The 25,742-nt window shown below is 39.7% G+C and overlaps 1 long non-coding RNA gene across 1 annotated transcript; it reads left to right on the top strand.

Annotated features, from left to right (window-relative positions):
* The first annotated feature begins 533 nt into the window (after nt 1–533).
* LOC115433536 (uncharacterized) lies at nt 534–25,742 on the top strand. Its single transcript, XR_003937375.1, has 3 exons — nt 534–544; nt 17,601–17,605; nt 25,554–25,742. It is a non-coding gene; the product is annotated as an uncharacterized LOC115433536 (long non-coding RNA).

Genomic DNA, 25,742 nt, shown 5'->3' with positions numbered 1-25,742 from the left:
TCTGACTGTCAGCTGTATTATGCAAAAACGGCTGCAGTTGTTTTCATGAAACTCAATGGAGGAATAGAGCGTTGGACAAGGATGAACCCAATGTATTTTAAAACAGATCCATGATTTGATGTTTTACTTTTAATACAGGCAGAGGTATGTGCTCATGGACATTATTTGTGTATCATGTAACTTTGTAGATCTTCTGTTGGGATGCAAAACAATGTGAGGATGTAAGATATACATGCAAAATGGAATATACCATTATTATTATTATTATTATTATTATTATTATTATTATTATTATTATTATTATTATTATTATTATTATCTATAGATATAAAGAACAACAAACAAATCCAATGACATCTACAAACAATATGCATTGTAGTCTTCAACATATTTGGGTCCAACTTTATAACAATTTAAGATGGAACTAAAATGCAACTTCAGAAAGAAGTAAATAAATATTTTTAATGTTTGTGTGAAAGTTTAAAGTAGTATGTGATGGTTGTTTGTGTTGATCCTGGTGTCATGTGCATCATAATAAGTGTCCGTGTGAAACAACAACAGCAGAACCAATGTTTAGCAACAACAAAATTAAGGAAACATATTGATTAATCGATTCAATTCGGGTTGATTAATTAATGAGTTGTTTCAGCTCTAATATTAACCCTCAGAGACCCACAGGAAAATCTGTTACATCTGACTCTCCTGTATGTATTTACTTTCTTATACGTAAAAGTACCAGTTTTACATTCACTTTGTCTGAGAATGGATGAATTTATTGGAATTAAAATGAAAAGTACAGTAAAATTAGGACCCTTTTTACAGTTAACATTCATACATTTCAATATTCTGGTTGTTTTCTCATTACATTTGTCCATATCTAATCTTACAACTGCAAGTGTCAACCATTTTTGAGCTCAGAAAATGAAAAACCAAAGTTACAGAACATGCTTTAAAATGACTAAAGATACTGAAAACCTGAGAATTTCAAGAGATACAACAGTTTTTAGTTATTATTATTATTATTATTGTTATCCCAGAACAGAAAAACAAGAAACACTATGTTTAACAAGAGCCTGTCACTTTTTTCTTCAAGGGTGAAGGCCATGTTTATTTGGTTGAAATCTACAACTTCACTACTAGGTATCACTACATTGTACACACTGAAGCTTTAAGTTTAAGGCTGTTCTTCCATAAAATGTAAAGTAGATTTAAAGCAGAACAATGAGAAGACACAACAAGAACATGCAAATTGTTTTTTTTGTTTGTTTGTTTTTTTTCCCATAAACTGGTTTGGTGTGAATAGTCAGGGCTGTGTTGTGTTTCCTACAGGTGATAGAAGAGACTACATTACAAGTAACTAATAAACACAGTAGAAGAAGCAGAGCATGCTGTTATTGTTTTTCTGTCTAAAATGATTGGATGTCTTTTTTTCATGGATGAGACAGTCCTGTTGAACCAGACACTTCATCAGAATATCTGGGAAAAGATGGTAAACAGTTTAAAACAGCAGTGATGAATTTTCAATTTTCATCACATCAGTATGTATTGAAAAAGGTGTTTCCATTTCCTCTTTGCACTTTAATCTCATGCCAAAACAGTAAAACCACCAATCAATGTATTTTTAGTAAAATTTGAGAAGTTTTCCGGTTTTCATAAACATTTTTCAGTACAAAATTTCAAAATGCACGTTAAATACATTTACTAAAACACACATATTGAGTAAAAGTTATGTTGTGTTGGACAAAAATTCTTCACACTTCTGTGAAGTCCAGGGTGCAGATTTTGGTGAATCACTGATGTTTTCTGGCAGGGTGCTAAAAATATGACAGCTATGTTTCATGAACATGGAGATTTTAAGTCAGAAAATGCAATAAAAACAAATAAATAAACAGAATTAAAAAAAAAAAATATATATATATATATACCCAAAAATCCATCCAAGACTTAAACAAATTCTTTATCATCTAATCAGGGCTAAAACATCTTTACTTTTTTTTGACTGAATTCTACAAAAAGTCACATACTTATGCCCATTCTCCAAACTTTTTATGAAATCCAGTGCAGTAAATTTTGCATAATCCTGCTGATGGATTACACATGAATGGACAGCTCATTAACCTCCTTGGCAGAGGTAACCAAAATGAAAAATGAGCAGCAAATAGCAAAAAGAAAAGTGTCACATCCTCCAACTGCCAAAAGTCATTTTTGCATTCCAAGTATCCCAAGAATATTTAATTGGGTTTCATGTTGTTTAGTTTTTGATGCACTAATCTTTAAATATTACTTATGAATTTAACAGTTATTCCTGAAATAAATTTTATATAAAACATTTATAACAATAAAAAACCCAGAGAATCCAAAGTAGGTAAGTGCTAATTAAACTAATAAAATCACAGTGGAAGATGCTGGTGGAGTGTAATAATGATTCCAATTATCACTTTGATACACAGGAGCTGTGTTAATGTTTCCAGAATGATCACTGAGACATCGAATATGGAGGAAGCAAATTATTACACAGCACTTTGCCTGACTCGAGGCTGTCATATGAATCTCACGCAGGTTAATTGCTTGCTCACCAGGGAAAAGCTGGACGGCGTTTTTTTCAGCTGTAAATGCATTTAATAAATAAACAAAACCAACAATTGAATTACCCGCAGGATTATTTCACTTGGGGCATGGTTATAAAAATCTTTAATAGGTAAACAAACTGAACAATTGGATTAGTTCATAGGTTGAGTGACTTGAGGCGGTCGTATAAATGAGCCGATTTGCTTGATCAACATGGGAGCATTTCAGCACTGACAGTGATCTTAACTCCCCTTGATTGTTAGTTTAATCAAACATCAATATAGTACATTACTGAGGCCTCACAGTACTTTTACTCACCCTTTTAATTCCTCTTTGCCTTATGTCCTACATATACACACAAGCTCATAACACACATAGGCTTGTCACAATTATTACATAATCACCTTATCGCAATTTTTTTGTGCTAACTGCAGCTCTGTTTAGCATAATCATGATAAGCATCTCTATGCTGCTGGATGAAACAAACAGAAATGTCACATTTCCATCATTCTTTCTACATCATTTCCCACCATTTGAGGTTTGACTGGTGCTCTTTAATGATTTCCTCTTGATGCGTCCCCTTCATCTTGGGGCACTCTTCTATTGGAGTATGATATGATCAGTAATTTCTTTGCACAATCAGCTTTTCATATTTTATTTCTGTTTTTTCCTCATTTTCCTGTCTTGTTTGTCTTCAGTGTTCATCTCAGGAAGAATGGTTGTTACTACAGAACTATTAACTAAATATTGTCATTAATTCAAAAGCTTTTATTTTTATTCATGTGCTTTGATAGACATTTGTCATGAGTGGGTGAAGAAAGATACTGCGGAGAACGGCAAGACTGACTCTGGATGTTTTTGTTGCATTAGATATTTAGGCAGAAATACAATGCCTGACCAGTCCAGCTCTGAATTTACTTCCCGTTGTTCAGGACTTAAATCCCATGAGCACAATAATCTGTCACCGGTCCAAACCCGGGAGATGGAGTGTACGGTTTCTATAGGTTATTGTTCTCAATGTACCACATTAAATCTGATACCCTGCATGCAATCTGTGTTTTAGGCTTTCCAGTTTTTTTATGCCAGTTTTTACCCCTCGGCCAACTTTGGGCCGAAGGGGTATTGTAATCGTTTTGTTGTCTGTCCGTCCGTCCGTCCATCCATCCATCTGTCTGTCCATTCAACAACGTAATCGCATTATCTAAAGAATGCATTGACATGTCTGCACCAAATTTATACTGTGGATGCATCTTCGCATAGAGCAGAAGCCTACTGAATATAGGTCACCTTGACCTACTTTTTCAAGGTTAAATGGAAAGTTATAAAATAATACATGAGAAAAAAACAGAAACAACATTTGTAAGTTAGTTTAAGTTTATCGCTTAGACTTGTTTTGCTGCTCAACTTTATGACTGATGTGATGAAAGTTATTCATCACATCTTCAGTTTCAAGTGGACAAGAGACAGTGGTTATTCTGAGCATTTTTGCAGCCATTTTGACTTCATATTAATTTGTAAATCAATGGTAGAAAAATAGTAAAATACTCATATCATACCCTTAATTGAAGACCCTGGTGCTAAAAGTACTGAAGTCACATTTTTGGACAATTCAAGTTGAGCATATAAACATGTTGTATTTGTTTAGCTAAGTCCACCCTATAATATTTTTAACAGATTTTTTTGTGTGACTTTGGTACTTTTAGCACCAGGGTCTTCAACTGGTCAATCTAAATCACCCATAGGTGATGTGAGAGTCACGGGGTAGCCTCATGAGGACTAAGGAGGCAGACAATGGATGTAAGGATCATACCCTTTCCACATGAATACAAATATTTGGGGAATTGAACATTTTTCTTGTATTTTGACCTCCAGTTTTGTATACTGGTGTGGAAAGCAAAGAACTGTGAAAACACTGGTGTCACACATCAATTTGTCTGTTGTTACTCTGTCCAATGAAAATGCACATGAAACATCAAATACATGTAGATCATATCTGTGAATAAGTCAGTGTATATCTATACACTTCAGCAATTCAAGCCATCATGTTGATGCTCAGGTTCATGAGACTAAAACCTGCTTCTGCTATGTACAATATTATCTGCAGAGCCACAGTGTCTACACTTTAAAGTCCAACATAAACAGTGTTTTGTCCGAGTGTAAGTAGCAGTTTGCCATCATTGTTATGTTTTAGTGGGTTCACAGATATTATTTAAAACAAAGGTCGTGTAGACAGATATACCCATTTGGAAAATGTCCATATAAGTGGTGGCAGGGCATCAGTATGGATGTGCAATGAGTCACACTAACCTGGACAAGATGACAACAGGCCACGAACACCACATACTGAGGAGCACAGGCTGCTAAGTAATCTGCATGTCTTTGCTTTGTCTGGTGCCTGCTGGAGGACAGCAAAATGATGAATAAATTGACCTAACCCACACTTACACTGTAAAGCACTGATGTCTGAAATTCCATGACATGCTCCAGAGTTCAATGTCAGTAAATGTCTCCTCTTCTTCATTAGATATTCTATTGTTAGACCTGTAATGTAGAATGAACAAAACAAGAAAAAGACAATTAATTTCTTTATCACAATTATTTGTGTCAACTAAAATTGTATTATTGTTACATAGAATCACATACAGAATGTTGCATTAAAAGACAAAATGCTCTGGTGGTTTGTGATGCTCCCCGGATTAAAGATCTGGTAAGGAAAACGTAAAAGTGTGCAAACTGCTTTTTTGGGGGTGTTTTTATTTTTTTTATTTATTTATTTATTTTTGTTTCAGTGTATCTGTGTGTCTTGATGGTTTTGTGCATGCTGTGTCATTTTTGCAGTGCTCATTTAGCTAATGACTCCGCCCTCCATGGGATCTGTCTCTGTGGGAAACATGCATACATTTATTGCCAATGGCACCACAACAATACAGATGCCATAGCAACTGTAGCCATGATACAATACAGTAAGCTCCAGGGTCCTTAGCAACCCGGGCACTTCCCCAAAAACTCCCAGTGAGCCTGAAGGCAGCTGGAGCTGACACATGGTTTCAGCGGTGTACACACACCCTGCAACCCCTGTGTGTTCATGAGGAAATGATGTGTGTTTATGTGTGAGGATGATGGGAAGAGAGATTCAGATTCTGCATCTTCTCAGTGTCAAGCTGTTGTATCCAACAGACCCCTTTTAGGGCTTTTATGATTGAAATTGCAGCTGAATGTTTGCCTGCGGCCTCTTTTTGTTCACTGCAGCTTCTGTTTATACAGAGAACTTAAAGCAGAGCAAGAAAAGCTTATGACACAGCAGCATCAGCACCCGAACAACGATCCTGCACAAGTGGACACCCAAAGATCAAACATCTTCAGCATAAGACTGAAGTAAAATACACGGAGATGGATATTTTTGTTTTAAACTCTTGGATCACTTTTCACTTATAAAATAAAGAAAAGAATATATGCTCCCATTTAATCACACCGCATCAAACTCTAATTAAATTAATGAAAAAATGGTTGTATCAGTAAACAACTCATAAATTCAATAAAAATATGATTCCAAGGTGGTGTGGATGAATGAAACACATGATAGCAAATGATTACAAAAGGGTGATGATGACACTGGTTTTGGGGCGAAAAATCCCAACGCAAACCTAAAGAAGCTTGAACTGTAATACCACTGATGGCCACTTGATGCTGGAATTTACAAAATTTCAACATAACTCCAGAAAGGTAAAAGCTCATTAACTTCATTTGAACCCTATATGGAGATATTTTAGAAACATTATCACACTAAAGATGTCTGTTCCATTATCTCCATAGCAGGGGCTGTATCACTGAGCTTCTTGTTTCATTTCTTGTCATTTTTAATGTCATTTAGCTGGCAAATAAATGTGTTAAATCTCATAAAACTGCTTAAAAAGTTTTGACTCTTGCAATGAAAAACATGTCACTTACAATACTCCATCTGGGTCAATTCATTAACCCTTGAGGTGCCTGAGTTGTTGTTTTTTTTTGTAATATTCAATTTTGATATCAAGATGTCAGAAAGCTGTCTGTTTCATTCAGTTATGTTGCTTGTCGCAATTCTGTGACTGCTACTTTAAGTCTGGATGAGGGTTTTCAAGTGCAGGCACATTATGTTTATATGTGTTAATAGGTCATTGACCCATGGGGATCCAGGGGCTCTAGATGTGATAGTTTTTATGGTGTTGTGTATTTGTGCATGCTATACCACATTTGTCCAGCAGTCACCGCCAAAGCATTCTGGCCAAAGCAATGTGATTGTAAGGCTGTTGTATCCCAAAATTACTAATATCTCCAAAAATATTGGTCCTATCAACTTGTCGTTCTCACTAGTCAGTTCCTTGACCATAAATACATAAGAATGCCAAACTGCAGCAGTTAGCTTTTCCTGGATTTTGTGTGTATCCCCGGACACACACATGCACACAGAGGCCACTGAGCTTTTATAATATAGATTTGGGTGTGTGTGTGTTTCCTGAACAAAACATCATTTTTCTGACAGGCAGTGCTAATGTACTGTATTTCCTCAAATAGTGATCCCAGCCTTTATTTAGCTCAGCTCCAGAAGACACTAGACCTCCTTTTGAAGGAGGCTTGTATTAGAGTGGAGGAGTTTAAGTATCTTGGGGTCTTCTTGGCGAGTGAAGGAAGAATGGAATGAGAGATCGACAAGCAGATGAGGGCAGTGTTGGCAGTGATGTGGATGCTGTACTGGCCTGTTGTAGCGAAGATTGACTGGTTGATCCATGTTCCTACCCTCACCTATGGTCATGAGCTGTGGCTAGAAACCAAAACCATTAAATCATGGTTTCAAGTGGTGGAAATGAGTTTTCTCTACAGGGTAACTGGACTCTCCCTTGGGAGGAGAGTAGAGCCAATACTCCTCTGCATCGAGAGGAGAGAGCTGAGATGTTTGATCTAGTCAGGATGCCTCCTGGATGCCTCCCAGGTGAGGTTTTTTTGGGTGTGTGCAACTGGCACAAGACCCTAGGGCAGACCCAGGACACGCTGCAGGGAGTGTATCTCTTGGCTGGGCTGTGAATGCTTTGGTGTTCCCTTAGAGGAGCTGGAGGAGGTGGGCGATGGACGGACGGACGGATTGTATTAGAGGCAGACTTTTATTGCGGTGAAATGATCATATGTAGCACAAAACCTTGTATCTGCTCAGAATTACAATATTAAAAGTACTTTTCTACAAACCCAACACTTCAGTAACTGTTTTAAAATAAAAACTGTCTTGCAACCGTCTTGAGAGGTTGGGAACTATACATTGATTAACAGAGCTTTTACCGACTTAACACTGACTTCCTCTTGCACTTGTAAGTTTCTATTAATGACACAAATCTTCCCTGTTTGAAATCGGATAATAACACTTCAGCTGAGTAATCTAGAAATGTTTAAAACAACTAGAATATTTTACTGAATATATTTAACTTATAAAAATGCTTAATATATAGCTAATTGGCAACACATTACATAACAGACACCAGAGGTGTCCTATATTTGATTACCATGACATTATTAGCTAGCACAATTTATTTGCATTACCTAATATGAGGATAAATTCCCAATTCCACAAGTCAGTCTTCTGGCCCGTAATTAGTGTTTTTACACTAATCGAAGTGGACAGTATTGTTTTCTGGGACCCGGAAAGTTGATGATTAGTAACATCCATCAGGAGACCCTCTGATGACCACGGTTTTCAGACAGGCTACTTCTATTACAACAGCAGTGCTTAACAGACAGAAGAATACAAATGTATAACAGAGAAGCTGAAACATTTTCCACTCAGTGGGTGAGGCGGGGGGGATCAAATTGTAATGCAGATGTTCTAAAGGTGAGTTCAGGGGTAACAGAAACCTCCTGTGCATTGGGCACTTCACAACACTGGAATGTTGTGGATCTAAATGAAGGTATTGATAGTTAATTGTGGCTTTGGATGATGAGAAAAGCCATGACAGGACTGTGTACATCATACACTAAGTAGCTGTATTCATTTTAGAATTCCTAAAAATATGGTATCTTCCAACGTCTCTGCTGTATTGGACTATAGTTGTGTTCCAAATCATCTGAAATGTATACCAGTGGATTTTCTCCTGCCAAAATAGGAGCAATATATATTTGAAGCCTTATATTGAACAGCCAAATTTGATTCTATCAGCAGAATTCAGAATCAAATGCAACACTGCTACTGTGAAACATAACTGAATGTGTTGACATCTGGCAAGGAGCTGAAAAAACTTGGCAGGGTTAAACATAACATTTTAGCATCCATCATTTCATGCAAAAATAATCCCTTACGTTCCAACAAAAAACCAAGATGTAGAATAATACTTCACAAACTAATGGGTGATGCCAGGGAAACTACATCTGCTTCTTTAATACAGGCTATGATACCTAAAGCACACATAGCATAAAGGTTTTAACATGTGATAAAACATTTTGCTCTGTAAATGTTCCTCACAATGGAAACTTTGTCCCACAGTTAAAAGTTTAAGTGACCACAGATGCTGAGCTTTAATATTGATGAAAACAAATTGCCTCACAGTATGACTTAATCAGGAACGTTAATGATTAAGAGGCTGAATTTAATATTCAAGAACACACGGGTGTCTATAGAGCGTGCGCACACACACACACACACACACACACACACACGTACTTATATTAACACACACATTTGCACATTCCTATACATACACTCAGGAGAGCAGTCTCCTTAATGGCCCTGCTCTCAAGTCCCCAACTGCGATAAGTGAATTTTAATTAAGAGAATATCAAGAATTGTAATAAATAATTTTAATGACCTGCAAATGGTTTTGCTTCTCTGTGGAGAGCAAGAAAGAGAGAGGACACACACCAGTGGTTTCATCAGGGGAAAGGAGGAAAGTGTGTGTTGCAACTATGAGGGCTAAGTTACACAAATCAGTCTGTTTCTTTTTGAGTGATCAGCATTTTCAGTTCATATACAGTCACTTTGCATATACATATACGGCATTCCTTTTAATTGTCTTGTTTTCTATTTTTTCTGGCTCTTGTTTGAAGTGTTTAATTGCCACTCTTTATGTATAATGTGTAGTAAATAACTGAATATACTTAAGTATTTAGCTAATGTGCATGTGCATTGGGTGCATGTTTGTGTGAGTGCACAGTCTCGCGTATGTGTGTGCACTTGCGCCAGCCAAACTAGGAAGCAGATTGCAGTGATTTTCAGCCAGCTGGTCCGGCTGTGTTCCTATCTGTCACCCCCTCCACCAACGCACACACTCACACTCTTCAACGCATTCACACACACAGGAGGTCATCATCAGACCAATCAAAACCCCTTAACGAGGTCCCACAGCCAATAAGCAAGCGGGACCCCTGCCATTTCCTGCGCTGGCTGACTAATAGCGACGCTTAATGACGCTCGTGATTGCTGTAAATAAAGGCATATGTTTGCTAGTGGAGGTTGCGCCAATTCAGGGCTTTGCATGCCACGTACAGTTGATGTATTCAGTTGCTGGTGACGATGTGACAGTGCTTTCAGTTGTAAGATTTTGCAGGTTTGGCAAGCATAAAGTCCACCCAGGATATAATTATGATATTCCCAGGTCCACCGAGGGATAATTAGAGTACAATCAGAGTAAAACACTTCAGGCCAGCAGCCACAACAGGAAAACGCAGGTTCCTGAACACCTCTGGGCTCACATTGTAATAAGTTGCTGCTGGACGCATCCGATCCAGTTTTAATTCTAACAGACACAACTACGTCCTCACAGGAATCTCTTCAAAGTCTGAAGAGAGCAGGGTTTGCAGCATCCTTGGAGCAAATTGTGGTTGGGTGCTTTGCTTGAGGGCTATCCAGCAGTCATGGTGGGCACTGCAGATGAGAAACCTTACACTCTGTAGTCCCCAGATCATAGTCAGAATACAACCTTCAGGCAGTGCCACAGATGAGTCCAGCTGCCCTCTGGTTATTGGTAATCCTCTCCACTTCTGGGACTGATCTGTCTCCTGGAGGACGCTGAAAGAGAACTCCCCCACTTTTTCAGCCTGGGTTGTGTTTTGCTTCATTTTACATCATGCAGCCACAAGGCACATGAAATACCTGTGAGCTTTGCAATCAATGATATCACAACTGTTCAGTGATGAATAAAAACAGCCCCGTGTCAAGTGAAATGTAGAATGCATTTCCTTAATATCCTCTTGTTTCTTAAACTGAAAATTCAGTTTTCTAAGAACACTCTTATCTACCACTTGAGCAAACCTGCTGCATTAATTTCTGAGGAGCACTTGAGAAGATAAAAACTCTAAACACTGTTGTAAATGCAGAATGAATTCAGCAACAAGTCACTGAAATGACAAGGCGATACATACTAAAGCAGGTGGCCAGGCAGAAACACTGTTCCATCCTAAATTCTCTGACTGAAAGGCTTTTTTTTGTCTTTCTCTTCATTTGCTCTGAGGACTACTTCTCTGAAAGTGAGGCCACAGAGATAAAATTGGCACATCGTCAGTGGAGCTGATGGATGCTGTGTGTCCTTGTGAAGTTAAAACAAAGTCTGGATTGTGTCAGATTCATTGTGGCACTTTTCCAAGCCACACAGATGATGTATTATGTGAATAATAAAGGCACAAATATATCTAACCCCAAACTGTGAACCTTTTAGCTCAAATGTGCTTTTGGTCATTAATAAATCTGGAAGTGGTTAAGGCTGTCATCTGAGTAGTGTTATGAGGACAACACTTTCTGGTATGACAGATGGAGCTAGAAAAATAGTTGTCACTTTTCACTCCTGGGCTGCGTGATACACTGAAATCACAATGCGGAACATGAGGAAAATTAACTCCAACACACTGCAATTTTTTTTTGTTTGATACAAAAGGAAAATGATCATGGTTGTTATTTTCCAACTAATTTCAAGTCTTGAATATATGGAGTTTGTGACTATAAAGACTTTCATCCAAAACTGTTCTTACACTTTTCACAATTCTAACATTGTTGTTTTGTGCCACTTTCTTGTAAAGTCAGACTTGCTGAACTTGTTAATCTGCAGATCAAGATAGACCAAGATGTAGGACTTTGAGGATCCAAACCAATGTTTTTTTGTTTTCATCTAAGTTCATTTTGCTTTCACTTTGCAATTTATGCCACTATTATCACTCTTTATAAACAAGTGTACATCTGGCATCATCATGTTGTTAATTCGCCTCATTTTTAACTTCTTCCCTCCCCCGTTTGTTTCTCATTCTTTGATTTTTCTAGTGGTTTTGTAAGAACCAAATTATCATAAACTTTCAGAAGACCTGATGAAGATTTTTTTTGTCCTTCGAAAGTAGCTCAAACTAATCATTTTCTTTTTCTGGAAGCAAGCTTGATTTAGTGGAATAAATTTGAGATATGAAATAAATTTTCAAAGGCATCTTAAGTCTGCTTCCTTTTTTTTGGTTGTACTTTGGAAGCAGCTCTGTTTAAAACTGAGGTTTGTATTTATTTTAAGGCCTTTACAACTCAGATTTGGTTGTCACAATGATATCAAGGAGGATTCACATCTGCAAATTTGTTTTGTATCAAACCGCAAAGTCAGAAAATCTGGATCAAACAAAATCCTAAATAATCATTATAAACTGCTCTTGCTTCAACCCTGTAATGCAGTTTTTGTTGTGATATACATTTTGTGCATTGGGAAAATCCCCTCATGTATGATTCCTCACATCTGACTATCACAGCAATCATCTGATTTTATATTTGTTGACACTTAATGCAGAGTAGTAAAATGTGACAAGTTATAATACATATAAAAAATAAACTTTTTTTCTCGCCCACCTGGGCGGTGTCTCCTTCAGACTCAGGTCCTCTACCAGAGGCCTGGGAGCCTGAGGGTTCTGTGCAGGATCTTAGCTGTTCCTAGGACTGCACTCTTTTGGACAGAGATCTCTGATGTTTTTCCTGGTATCTGCTGGAGCCATCCACTCAGCTTGGGGGTCACTGCCCCTAGTGCCCCGATCACTACTAGTACCACTGTTGCCTTCACACCCCACATGTTCTCTATCTCCTCTTTCAGCCCTTGGTATTTCTCGAGCTTCTCGTGTTCTTTCTTTCTGATGTTGCTATCGCTTGGGATTGCTACATCTATCACTACCACTGTCTTCTGATGTTTATCCACCACCACTATGTCAGGCTGATCATCACCATCTTGTCGGTCTGGATCTGGAAGTCCCACAGGATCTTAGCCTGTCTGGTCTCTGTCACCTTCAGGGGTGTCTCCCATCTTGATCTTGGGACCTCCAGTCCATACTCTGTACAGATGTTCCTGTACACTATGCCCACTATATATATATTTATATATAATTTCTTGTGCATACTCCCAACAGAATCCCCTCAGTCATTGTAGAATGATGATAAAAATTCCTATACATTCAACATTGCGATACATATTGCAGAAAAAATATGTCTACTGTACTATTTCATACCTTCTTGCATTTGGTTTCCTTCCATCACTTTCTAGGCATTCATCCACTGTATACATATTGTGTGAACATTTATTTATTTATTTATTTTTATGATACCTACTTGTTTTGTCTGTATCTCATTACTACATCTGGATGGAACCACAGGTACTGTCTCTTCTCAGTTTCACTTTGCTAAGTTGGCACTGAAATCTTTTTAAACATCTAATTCCACTAGTTTTGAACTACTGTGTCCCTGTGGGGATTATTAAAGTTCAGTCGCTCACTTCGTCTTTCTCTTGTCTCTTACTACTTTATTAAGAGAGGGTGTCGAGGCTGAAATTCAAAATGTTTTTAGTGACAGCAGATCCAGCAGACTTACATTTTTTTTTAATGTTTCCCTCTAATTGCACCATAAATCTGATAAAATGGCAGCCGAATACCTATTAGCATTGGGGATGGGGAGCACCCGCATCCTTTTGTTCAAAATAAAAGGTCTGTGTTCAAAGTTGTGCTTAAACCTGCACTAATCTATATTTGTATGTGACAATTATTGTGTAAAGTGAAAGGGTCACTCATGGTAATTAACCTGCAGAGAATTATTCTCCTTCCTTGTCCTCCCATCAGCTCCACAGAGGCTGGAGGCTGATTGTTTGGAATTGGATTGGAATTGTTAAGCTTCAGCTTTACCAGTTTGGTCCAGGACCAAATGTCAGTCAGATAAAGGACGTAACTCGCTGGTGAAATGTTTTCCTGAACTGTCCAGTGGAGACTTTTGTCTGGTGAGCTGTTGTGACTGGAGATAATTTTATGTTTTTACACAAGCTCCAGCATCTCCAGGACCCTCTTGAGGACTAAGCTGTTTGGAAACTGAATGAATGATGCATGAAGTAATTTTACTTGAGCATTGTACTTAAGTACAAAGTTGAGGCTCTTATACTTTACTCATTTCATGCAGCATCTGCTCCATTACATCTCAGGAAAGAATATTGTGTTTTTTACTCTGCTACAGTGACAGCTTTAGTTACAAGTGCTGTGAAGGCAAATGTGACTTGTCTTTTGTCTAGAGTTTGGACATTTGTCTTGTCTCCAAATGGCTATTACAGGTCAAATATATTAGTTATGATATTAGTTTAGTTTCCATTCAGTATTAGGTTTGTGTTCTATTCAAGAATACAAAAGTAGAGCAACATGCCATTATGGAATTCTTCATTTTGCCGAGATTTGACCTTAGTATGAAGTAAATACTAACAATAAGAAGTGCTTTTCTTCAAGTGTGAGTTTTTCCATTTCCTTTTGCTTTATAGGGCTGCAACAAATGATCCTTCTCAATGTCAGTGATGGTTTTTCTTCCAATAAAATCCATTAGTTCCATTAGTTGTTTGGTCTGTAAAATGTAAAAAGTGTTGACAATAATAAAAGAGTTCGTAAATTATAAGATGGGTCTGTACTTATAGGCCTTGAAGTAAAAGCCAGTATTGAATTATATCCTTGATAATAAACTTCTAGTGCCTGTTATATGAATCTGAAGCACAATGTTCACTTCTGAGTGTAATTTAACACATTCAACTATATAATCCAGCTATTTTCAACACGTCGTTCTACATCACTCATCAGGAGTGTTATTGTGCCATCTCAGTCACTGCAATTGTGTGTCTTTTTTTTTAAGCAAAACTATCATTTGGAGAAATTTACACAGAAGTCAACACATTGTAGCATTCAGGTGAGAAGTTCAGACATTCAGGAAGTTTTATTATCATTCTACTCAGTAACCATTACAGAGGGTCATGAAAACAAAGGAGCAACTTATCTCATGGTGCAAGAAAATGAAATCAACAGAATTAATCCTTCCACAAGAAAATAACTAACAAAAAGGGTAAAACACACCATAACTCTGTTATCAAACAAGAACAACATTTCTTTTAAACCCAGAACACTGTAAATACATAAAAACTATCTCAAATTACTTTGTCCCAATGCATGCTGGGAAACTTCCCCAGCTGCTCCTCCAACATGCCACATAGCCCCCACCTAGCAGGTTAGCTGTCCCCAGCAACCCAAGCGTCCACCACAAAGGTGAGGTGTCGGGGAAGCCGGTGTTGGCGTTCAATGGCTCATCAGCTTGGGGGAAAGCCCTCTCTTCCTCACAGGGCTGTAGACCCACACTTGTGCCCCAGGAACAAAGCCCCCCCCCACAACGAGTGTCGTATGCCCGTTTCTGCCTGGACCTGGCCTCAGTGAGTGCCTGCCTGGTCAGTTCATGTACCCCCCTGAGTCGTTCTCGCAGCTGGTAAAACTAGTCCAAGCCAGGCTTACCCCCCACTTCTGGTTCAGGAGGTGGTCCAAAAACCAAGTCCACAGGGATGCGGAGCTCACGTCCAAACATAAGAGCTGCTGAGGTACACTTTGTGGATTCCTGGACTGCTGTCCGGTACGCCCACAGGACCAGGGGCAGGTGCAGATCCCAGTCTCGCTGTTTGTGGCTGGTCAGGATAGCAAGCTGAGTGGCCAGGGTGCGGTTGAACCGTTCAACTAGGCCGTCACTCTGGGGGTGTAATGGTGTTGTTCAGGTTTTCTTGATGCCAAGTCACCTGCAGACCTCACTGAACACCTGGGCCTCAAAGTTTGGTCGCTGTGCAGTTCCTCTGGCACACCAAAATGGCAGAACATGTCATTCACCAGGCATTCTGCAGTGGTGATGGTACTCTGATCGGGGACAGTGTAGGTTTCAGGCAATTTGGTGAAGTAGTCCATAGCTACAAGAATGTAGCGATTACCCCCTTTCATAACAGGGAAAGGACCTAGGATGTCAACAGCCACATGCTCCACAGGAGCCCCCACCTGGTACTGCTGCAAGGGGGCATGAGAATGTCAAGTGGGCTCTTTCTGGGCAGTGCAGATGTCGCAACGGTACACATAAAGCTCCACATCCTGACGACACCCCGGCCACTAAAAATCTGGATCAAAGGCAATGGAGAGTCTTAGTGACTCCGAAGTGGCCTGCCCCCACCGAGCCATGAACAAGTTGAAGCACCTGTGGCTGCAGCCTGCAGGGCACCAGGAGCTGAAAGGTGTCACGGTCACCTGCTGGAGCCTGCCAGCGGCGGTAGAGAAGGCCGTTATGGCTGATGAGGTGGGACCACTGCGAATAGTACGCTTTGGTCTCTATGTCCAGCATTGACACCGCTGGCCATGCTGGTCGTTGGCCTGCCTCCAACCACCCCTGGACATGAGAAAGGACTGGATCATTACTCTGGCCACACTGAAGTTGTACTGGGTCAACACTCTCAAGGCTGTTGTCTGCAGACATCACTGGGGAATCACCACTGCCACTGTCTGGGGAATCATTGGTTGGAACATGATGCAGAACTGCCACCACTGGAGCCACCATGCCCTGTTCCTCCAGGCGCTGACAGTGACAGCATTCCTCCTCCTCACAGTGACGTCGAGATAGCGCATCAGCGTTGATGTGGCGGTGGCCAGCCCGGTGGTGGATTTCAAAGTCATAGTCCTGTAGGGTCTCCAGCCACCAAGCCAGCTGCCCATCTGGCTCCCTGAAGTTGATAAGCCAGGTGAGAGATGCATGGTCGGTGCGCAGGAGGAATCTCTGACCGTAGAGGTATGGACGGAAGTGACGGAGGGCCAGGACAACAGTCAGCTGCTCCCGATGGGTGACACAATAGTTCCTTTCTGAATGGCTGAGGGCACGGCTGAAGTAGGTGACAACTTGTTCCCCTTTCTCCCCCTCCTGGGACAGCACTGCACCAAGACCCACGTTACTGACATCTGTGTCAACAATGAAAGGCCGCTGGATGTCGGGGTAGGCCAACACAGGGGTTTACACAAGTGCAGACCGGAGCTGGAAGAAAGCACAAGCACAGTCCTCACTCCACTGGAACACCTGTTCTTTCTGGGTCAGTCAGTGCAGTGAGCTGGCAATGGTGGCGAAGTCCTTGACGAACCTCCGGTAGTAAGATGCCAGGCCCAGGAAGCTGCATAGCTCCCCAACATTGCGAGGAACAGGCCAGTCCCTCACAGCTGCCACTTTCGCTGGGTCAGTAGCCACTCCTGAGGCGCTGACAACATGGCCCAGAAAGGATGTTTCTCGGCGGAACAGATGACATTTCTTGGGGAGAAGGCGAAGTCTAGCAAGCCGGATAGCGAGGAAGACATCTCTCAGTTGGCCAGTGCACTCTGGAAATCTGCAGCATGGGCAAGGAGGTCATCTAGATAAACCACACAGCGGCTCCGAGGAATGTCAGCCAGAACCCTCTCCATCAGGCGTGCGAAGGTGGCTGGAGCATTGCACAGTCCAAAGGGCATCACCTTGAACTGCCACAATCCCTGACCAATGGAGAAGGCAGTCTTGGGGCGTGCCTCTGGTGCAAGCTCCACCTGCCAGTAACCACTCCTGAGGTCAAGAGAGCTGAACCAGCTGGACCCAGCAATGTGGTCGAGGGCATCATCAACCCGGGGCAGCGGGTAAGAGTCTTTGCGGGTGAACTTGTTCAGAAGGTGATCATTGATACAGAAGCCCCAGGAACCATCCTTCTTCCTGACCAGGACCACCAGGGCTGCCCAAGGGCTGGTTGAGGGCTCAATGACACCTGCCTCTAGCATCTCTTTGATGTTTTGTTCTGCTGCAGCCTGTTTGGTGAATGGCAGGCGACGAGGGCAGAGTCGAATGGGGTGTGCCCCACCGATGTCTATTTCGTGTTGGACCAAGCTAGTGAGGGTACAGTCCTTGTCCTTGGCAGCAAAGATGTCAGCAAACAGGTCCAGCAGTTCTTGTAGTTGGTGTCTCTGGTCTGTGTCCAGGCCCTCACAGCTCTGGCGGTACAGGTCATCAATGGCCTGCTTGGTCTCCATTGATGGTGTTTGAAGCAGCTGTGATGGTCTGGTGGACCTGTTTCCTACAGTGAATGGTGACAAGCAGTTGAGTGATGAGATCTTTGATTTCTTCCAACATGGCTGCCATTCTGCAATCCCGCTTCTGACATCAATGTAGCATTTAGGTGAGAAGGTCAGACATTTAGGATGTTTTATTATCATTCTATTCAATATCCATTACAGAGGGTCATGAAAACAAAGGAGCAACTTATCTCATGGTGCAAGAAAATGAAATCAACAGAATTAATCCTTCCACAAGAAAGCAACTAACAAAAAGGGTAAAATACGCCATAACTCTGTTATCAAACAAGAACAACACATCTTTTAAACCCAGAACACTGTAAACTATCCCAAATTACTTTGTCCCAATGCATGCTGGGAAACTTCCCCAGCTGCTCCTCCAACATGCCACACTATGCACAATAAAAGCTCTATGTTCTCTCTACTTGGACACTACAAGACTTTTATTTTGTAACAATGAAAGTGCACTGCAGTACTTTTAACATTGTGACAATGTGAGAAGATTGAAACAAGGTTTTGTTCAGCCATTTCTTCTTAGTAAATGGGGGAAAATAGAAATAAGGCAAATAAAGTGAAAAAAATAATGAAATAAAATACATTAAAAGCCTGTTGCCTTCTGAAGCTGAGAATAATGAAGGCCCCATCCATTATTTGAGTAATTATGGCGTATAACTCTTACCTGTATGTAATGGAATATATACCTGTCAGGTAAAACTAGTGCAAATCATGTGAGCATTAATAGTGAAGAAGACAAATCTCTGTCCTTGGTCACCTTGACTAAAGCACCTGCAGCAGCGCTGACCCAGTCTGTGCTCAGAGCCCAGTAGAATAAAACTGTGGTTGTAATGGGCAGCTCCCAGGTGTGAATGAGTGTAAGTGTAACCTTCTTTCTCCTTGCAAGTGCTGTAAACAACAACAACATGTTCTTATCAGAGGATTGTAGTCCTTCCAACTTTAGCTGCACTGTTTTTGATGACTTCTGACTCACCAGGGACGTTCTCTGTCACATACAGTCCGCCGCACTCAGACCAGTCAGTGCATTATCCTGTCAGTAGAGTTTAATGTTGAATAGATAAGGCCGCACTTGACAGAACTAGTTTTATATGACGGATCGCTTTATTCCTATTGCAGACAAACGGCCTCAGCCTCCTGGCCTTCATCACTGTCTGGTGAATAATAGCGGCTCCTTGTACTCTAATACAGGGAGAATACGGATTAGCACTCATTCTAGTGTTATCACTTTAGGAAGGATTCTTTAATGGGCAAAATGCAAATGCATTCATTCAATATTCATTCCCAGGGTTAAATATATAGTGTTTGCTTGTAAAGGACTGTGGTGTACACAGAAAAAAGATGCACATTAAAGAATGAATCTCATAAAGTTTGGGTTTTTTGCCCAAAAATGTTTAGTGTGTGCGGCTGCTTGTATATTGGATAATGCTTCACTCCAATGTAATAAAACCTTGGAATGATTTTTCACTGAAATATGTTAGCATGCAGTCTTTTTGTGCATATTCAGCCAGTTTAATCCATAGCTTGTCTTTTGCTCAAAATGAACTCTAATATTTGCTGTAACTAGGGGATATTTACTTATTTACTTAATAACTCCTCCTGGCATTAGATGTGACGATCTGAAAAAACACATCAGTGCATTTATTTTACACACACACACACACGCACGCACGCACACACACATATGTATATGTATGTATGTATGTGTGTGTGTGTGTGTGTGTATATGTATGTATGTATGTATGTATGTATGTATAGATAGATAGATAGATAGATAGATAGATAGATAGATAGATAGATAGATAGATAGATAGATAGATAGATAGATAGATAGATATTAGCGTGTTGACCCATGGGGATCCTCAGGTTCTAGATGTGGTACTTTTTATGCTGTCGTGTATTCCTGCATGCTGTACCGTATTTGTCCAGTAATCACCACCAAAGCATTCTGGGTATAGCAAAGTGATTGTAAGGCTATTGTATTCCAAAATGATTATTATTTCCCAAAATATTGGTCCTATCAACTTGTCGTTTTTGCTAGTCTGTTCCTTGACCAAAAATACAGAAGTATGCCAAACTGCAGCGGTCAGCTCTTTCCAGAGTTTGTGTGAATCCCTAGACACACACACAGAGGCCACTTGGCTGCTTGGCTTTTATAGATGAGTTTCAATGGTTACTAACAACAGTAATGTGCGTGTAACTCGGAGGCAAAAACACGAGTACCAGCTACTAGCCAGCTCACATCAGCCGCATACACCTCCAGGCTCTCCCTCGGAACTTGTGAACGAGCCGATATGTTAGCTCTAAAATGGTCCAAAAGCCAATCCCATCTTCTCTTTTACGGCCGCATATTTTAACTGGAAGGCTGTCCCATAGTAGAAAAGTAGACTTGCAAAGACGGGTGGGGAGCAGAGGTTGCGGTAGACATTTTTATTGTCCGTCATTTTGACGGACAGGGTCGTAAAAATTCTGTCATAACATATTATTATCCGTCATTTCAAATTTTTATTTTTTAATGATAATGAGGTATATTTAGTAGTACTTAATGTTCAAAAACATCTCAATGATGCAGCAACTGTAGTTACTGCTGGCTGATAAACCAATGTGATATCACGACTCGCATAATTATATACGCCACTTTTAATTGGTGTGTTATCTGTAGATATTCTAAGCTTTCCTTGTGCATGTTCACGCAGTGTCAAATACCATGCACTGAGGGTTAGGGTTCGGGTTATGTGAACCAGAGGTCTTGGCACAAATTGACATGCCATCAAATAACACATAAAAGGTAGAAAATGCGTACATATAGCACACCAAATGCCATAAGAACTGGTGTATAACTTGCTTGTCCATTATCCTTCACCGCATCAGTCCCTCTTTTTTCATTGCGTTTATCAATGCCATCCCATTTACTGGGCTTTCTAAAATAACTAAGGAGACTCGGCTGTCTCCACATTTTGCATTAGCAAAGTAGCATCTAATTTTGGGCTAAAGTCAGCTAAACAACAAGACAAGACTTGACACTGACTGATTAATATGCACACTGGCCATCAACTGGACTGGGGGTCTACTACAGGTGAACTAATGGTGAGTTATTTGACAGAAGTACCGCGGTTGTATTCAGCGTAGAGGTGAACAGTAGCGCTGTTGGGTTCTATACAGGTAGGATGCTGTTATGGACTGTTTGATGCCTTGTTAAGAGAGAGACAGACCAGCGATCCTGCGAGCAGGTTCTGTTCACAGTGTTGTGTGAAAACTTTCTTTGGTAGATTACCCTCAGTATTTTAATCTGTCAAAATGACGGACGGCCTTCAGAATTTTCCTTCAATTTAAAAAAAAAATCTGTCAATGACGGAATATTTTCGGTTAATGTGACCTCTGTATGGTAGATCTCAAGTACTGACCAGATATGAAGTGTGCACTGCACAGACGAGCATCCTTAACTCTTTAAGTGCCAGACAGTTAAGGGGCTAATAAGCCTTAAAAGTGCCACAGAATTTGGCCGTTTTTCAGTATTTCGCGTCGTTTTATAATATTTGAAGAATCCTGCAGGAAACCGCTCGGTAACATCCAACCGATTGCTGATTAGATCCAAAACGCACCGGACGCAGCCGATTCATTATTGATCGTAATTTGCATAATTTATAATAATAATAATAATAATGATAATAATAATAATAATAATAATAATCTTTATTTATATAGCACTTTTCATACATTAAAAACTGTAGCACAAAGTGCTTTACATATCAGTTTAAAAATCAGTACCGCCCCCCCACCCACACCCACCCACCCACACCCACCCACTCACCCGCACACACACACACACACACACACGCACACACACACACACACACACACACACATATACATGCAAACCCACAAGCTCACACATACTTAAGAAGACTGACTGAGCACAGGTAGACCAGAACAAAAATGTACAAGTAAAAGTAAAACATCAATTTAGGAGGCGCTGTCTCAGGGAGCCGTCCGCACCAGGAGGCAGCCGCCGACCCCGGCGACCAGGCACCAGCAACACAGCCCCGCATCCCAACTAGTGGGAGAGGGCCAACTGGGACCCCCACCCACCAGAAAGGAGCGGACCCCAGTGAGAGAAGGCGCCACAGCCCCCGGAGTCCACAGCCGCCCCCCAGCATGGAGGGCTCCCTCTGATGAAACACCGGAGAATAAGAAACATTAAAAAGATATAAAAATATTATTCGGTCGCGTGACCTTAAACTCCCGTCTGCTTGGTCTCAAAAGGGGGACACAGAAAGAATGTCATTGAAATGTGAGAAAGAAATGGGGGTGGATGGTTTGTTTGTACACAAATGTGGCGTGTTCTCCAAAGCCGATCTGATCGGCCCGTGGCACTCTACAGGTTGTTTTCGTAAAGCCGATTTAATCGGCCCATGGCACTGAAAGTGTTAATTTCCTCCTCAGACCAGTTCTTGTGTCTTAATGCCTGCAACCATAACTTTTGCCGATTTTTGTGGAAGGTATGTTTACCAGCAGGAATTCTATAGAAGATTAAATCTTTGTGTGTGCTCTTTCTATTCTGACAACCCACGGCACAGCAAGATGACGGCATTATTCACACTGGCAGTCACTGCTTTGCTATGAACTCGGCGTGCCTTCTGCCTCCAAGGTGCGCGCGCAGCATATGTCATTACGTCACATGAAACTGATCTATAATATAGATATATAAAACGTTTTCAGTGAAATGTCCTGCCTATCTGAGATTGAAATCAGTGTGCTATTCACTGCATGGCCAGAAAAGGGAAAGATTAAGCTTTAAAGGGGCAATTTACAATTTTTTTTTTTTTGTGTGTGAAATTATTCAATAACTAACATCAGTGGAGTGTGATGAATGGTTTTGACATCAAAATGTATATTTCTGTGTTCCCATTTATTAGAGTTGTGAATATTCTGAGCTTGTTTTTATCATAATGTGATGATGGGAGACTGTCGTTCTGAGTGTTTGGGTATTGTGTTGGTGTCCCCCAGGGGTCAGTGTTGGGACCTAAACTGTTTCTAATGTATATTAATGATATATGTAAAGTGTCTGAACAAATGAAACTTATATTATATGCTGATGACACAAATATTCTAGGAACCAGTGAGGATTTACAGCAACTTTTGGACATAATCACTTCTGAGCTAAATAAAACTAAATTATGGTTTGACAAAAATAAGTTGTCAATAAATGTGTGTAAAATAAAATTCATGATTTTTGGCAAATATAAAACAAGTAATGAGATAAAGGTACAAATAGAGGGTGTAGATACAGAAAGGGTGAATCAAAACAAGTTTCTTGGAGTGATAATCGATGATAAAATTTGCTGGAAACCTCACATAAAACATGTACAAAACAAACTATTCAGAAGCATCTCAGTCCTGGCCAGAGCAAAGGGGATCTTAGATCAGAAATCACTTCAGATTTTACATAATTCATTGATCTTACCCTATTTAAGTTACTGTTTGGAGGTATGGGGAAATACACATACAAGTTCATTACATAGACTTTTCATGCTGCAAAAAAGAGCAGTAAGAATTGTTCACAATGTTGGTTTTCGGGAACACACAAATCCACTATTTTTACAATCCAAAACTTTAAAACTCATTGACCTTGTGGAATTCAAAACTATTCAAATAATATATAAAGCAAAGAATAACTTACTACCGAGCAATATTTAAGAAATGTTTTGTGAAAGAGAGGGAGGCTATGATCTACGGGGAAAATTTAATTTAAAGATTCATAAAGTACGCACTACATTAAAAAGTTTCTGTATCACCATCTGCGGAGTAAAATTATGGAACAAATTGTGTGTGGAGATCAAACAAATATCAAACATAATTCAGTTTAAAAAAAGATATAAAGAATTGATTTTGAGAGGTACAGTATTTAAAAATGACAATGAGGCCTGTTTTTTTTTATGAATGATGTTGTACTGATAAATCTGCTGTAATTATTGAAGAAAATGGTTGAATTGTTGAGTCTGCTTGTATAACAACACTGCCATGAACATTTTGTTGTGAATAATTCAGTTACTGCATTGTGGATTGTTGTGGTTCGATGCTAAAATTAGGGAAAAAGTATTGTTTGATTGTTGTACTAAGTTACTGATAAAGGTGTAAAAGCACTGAGGGGTAGGATTAAATAAGTTCATACTTCTTCCGACTCCTTTTCGACCATGCAATATTCAGACTTGTATGTGCTTGGAGATAGATCTGTCCATTTAAATGTTATTTTGTTTATGTCTTAATTTACTTTGTTTTGTTTTATTTTTCTTTGCATGTTCGAAATAAACAAATAAATGAAATGAAATGAAATAATCAGAGTGTACAAATTTGGTCATTTCAACAAAGTGAGCAGGTGTTTTGTGGATGTCTGACAGCTTTAGACCCTGAACTGAACTGAATCCCTTGTCTGGATCATATAATATGTGTTTCACACTATTCTATGGTTCATTAAAGCTTATGCCTAATATTTCTTCCAGCAGTTCTTCATATTGGGTTCTGTTGCTCTTTATTGGCTGACACATGTAGACATACATTGATACATTTTCCATGACACTAAAGCTTTAAAAAACATTTTGTGACATATATTTTGGGTTTTTTAATATGCAAATAAGCTGAATGGAAATGCACCTATTAACTGACGCTTTTAACAACCCAATCATTTTTCCATAGATAGAAGCAAGATGAACGTCATTATTGGTCAAATAAATAAACGCTGGGCTTCCACTGTTTCTTCTAGTCTGGCAGCAATAGCTACGTTGTGTCTTTGATGAAGTTTGTTAAAACAATAGGGAGCTTGGTTGTGTTGCATTGAATATTTGTGGCTGTAAAATTGATTATCTTGCATTAACTCATTAGCCATTTGCTAAGAGAACTGACTATACATGACTTTTTTTTTTTTAACCAGAGCAACATGAAGGACCACATTGATCTCAGTGATGCTTGAGCTTGTAGTAAGTATATTTTGGTGGAGAATTAATGAAATGTTGAGCTGAAAATAATTCTGCCAATTATAACAGATTAAACTTATTTCTGTGTCCTTGTTTTGTACCCCTTTTTGGGTGCTTTTTTCCATTGTGTGACAGTGTGTGCTCCGGCGACACTAATGTGGATATTTTCCAAAGGGGCTGTTTTTCTTTATGTATGTCTTAGTAACGATGTGATCAGAGAAAACAGAGACAATAGAAAACAATGGCATCACCTATTTTGTTCATGTCTGTTATTACTTTGTGTAATGAAGCCGCACCTGAAACAACAAATCCAGGTGTATAAATCAGTGTATGACCTGCAGTAGATTGAGGTCAGCGCAGATACCTTTGGAAATGGATTGAACCAGCGTTATGGATAAATCCACATGAAGTAAAGAATACACTTTCACAACCAACATTAAAGATAACTTAAGTTTACAACTAAACTTGTTATTGCTGCTCACCTTCATAAGAAATTTAAGGCTCAGCATCTGCTATGTCCAGTATTATCCATGGTGTCGACAGGTTGGGCAGCACTAACTATGGTTTGTCTGAGAGTTTGTACCGGTTATTATGTTGTGGTTTGAACAGAGATATTGTTTAAAATGATGGTCATGTGGACAGAATAGCTTAAAAAATGGAGGAAGAAAATATTTGTTTGGAAAAAATATACATGTTAGTGTGGACGGGGCATAAATTGACTGTTTATATATGGTATAAAAACATATTTCTGGTCAAATGCTGCCCCCTTCTGTCAATAGCTGGGCGTCAATTTTGACTTTCAATCTTACAAATTGCCCCTTTAAAGTAGAA

Source organism: Sphaeramia orbicularis, chromosome 2, assembly GCF_902148855.1.
Source record: "Sphaeramia orbicularis chromosome 2, fSphaOr1.1, whole genome shotgun sequence".
In the NCBI taxonomy this organism is placed as follows: Eukaryota; Metazoa; Chordata; class Actinopteri; order Kurtiformes; family Apogonidae; genus Sphaeramia; species Sphaeramia orbicularis.
Note: the sequence above shows the minus strand (reverse complement) of the source record. Positions and strands in the feature narration are given on the sequence as shown.